Consider the following 1,437-nt stretch of genomic DNA (forward strand, 5'->3'; position numbering starts at 1 on the left):
AGAGTCCCATGCTCAGGCGCCTGGGTGGCTCAGATGGTTAATGATGATCCCAGGGTCCTGGGATCAAGTCCCGCATCAGGCTCCCTGCTCCTTGGGAGCCTGGTTCTCCCTCTGCCTCTCTCTCTCTCTCTGTCTCTCATGAATAAATAAATAAAGTCTTTACAAAAAAAATAAGAGTCCCATGCTCTATGGAGAATGGAGCCGGCCAGGTGCCCAATTAGCATGAATTTAAATTATAATCTCTACCTTACATCTAATCAAAAGTCTATTGATTCAGGCAATTTATTGGGTCCCCTCCCTCTTCGGGAGTTTTGTATTATCACTCAATAAACTTTGTTTTACTATCACTCAGTAAACCTTGCTTTGCTGCCCACCACTCTGTCTGGTCTACTTCTTCATTCTTCGAAGTGGTGTGACCAGGAACCATGGGCGCCGAAGGAAGAAGGAAGAAGGAAAACAAATCCTGTAACACTATGTTAAGACAAAGTGGAATGAGATGTAATAAAGGAACAGAATCGAGAATTACGAGGTACACAGACAGCTATAATCAGAGACCGAGCAGCTTTAGAGAAACAAGAAAACAGCTGGAATTAGAAATTAAGAAAATGGCTAAGATTGGTAATAAAGAAGCTTGCAGAGTTTTAGGCAAAAAGCTTGTACATCTATGGAAACAGAAAACAAGAACTTTTGCTGTAAGTTCAAAATTCACTTCTATGTCGACACAAACAAAAGTGATGAATTCCCAGATGAAGATGGTGGGAGCAATGTCTACTACAGCAAAAACAATGCAAGCAGTTAACAAGATGGATCCACAAAATACATTACAAACTGCAGAATTTCCAGGAGGAAAACATGAAAATGGAAATGACTAAAGAAATGATCAATGACACACTTGATGATATCTTTGATGGCTCTGATGATGAAGAAGAAAGCCAAGATATTGTGAATCAAGTTCTTGATGAAATCGGAATTGAAATCTCTGGAAAGATGGCCAAAGCTCCATCAGCTGCCCGAAGCTTACCATCTGCCTCTACTTCAAAGGCTACAATCTCCGATGAAGAGATTGAATGGCAACTCAAAGGTTTAGGAGTAGATTAGTCAGAAAAACCATAATATTTTGCTTACTTATAATTATTTAGTATAAACCAGGCACAGTGCAGATCCCTTTTACAAAAATGAAGACCATGAGGGGGTGGAGCAAGATGGCGGAGGAGTAGGAGACCTGGATTTCGTCTGGTTTCAGGAATTCAGCTGAATAGGGATCAAACCATTCTGAACACCTACGAACTCAACAGGAGACTGAAGAAGAGAGTAGCAACAACTCTCTGAACAGAGAAGCGACCACTTACTGGACGGTAGGATGTGCAGAGAAGTGAATCCGAGGTGATATTCGGGAAGATAGACGGCAGGGGAGGAGGCCTCCGTCGGCCACTTCTG

The 1,437-nt window shown here is 42.0% G+C and overlaps 1 pseudogene; it reads left to right on the top strand.

Moving 5' to 3' along the window:
• Positions 1-495: 495 nt before the first annotated feature.
• Positions 496-1,125, top strand: LOC113908119 (annotated as a pseudogene).
• The last annotated feature ends 312 nt before the right edge of the window (positions 1,126-1,437 follow it).

This window comes from Zalophus californianus, chromosome 16, assembly GCF_009762305.2.
Source record: "Zalophus californianus isolate mZalCal1 chromosome 16, mZalCal1.pri.v2, whole genome shotgun sequence".
In the NCBI taxonomy this organism is placed as follows: Eukaryota; Metazoa; Chordata; class Mammalia; order Carnivora; family Otariidae; genus Zalophus; species Zalophus californianus.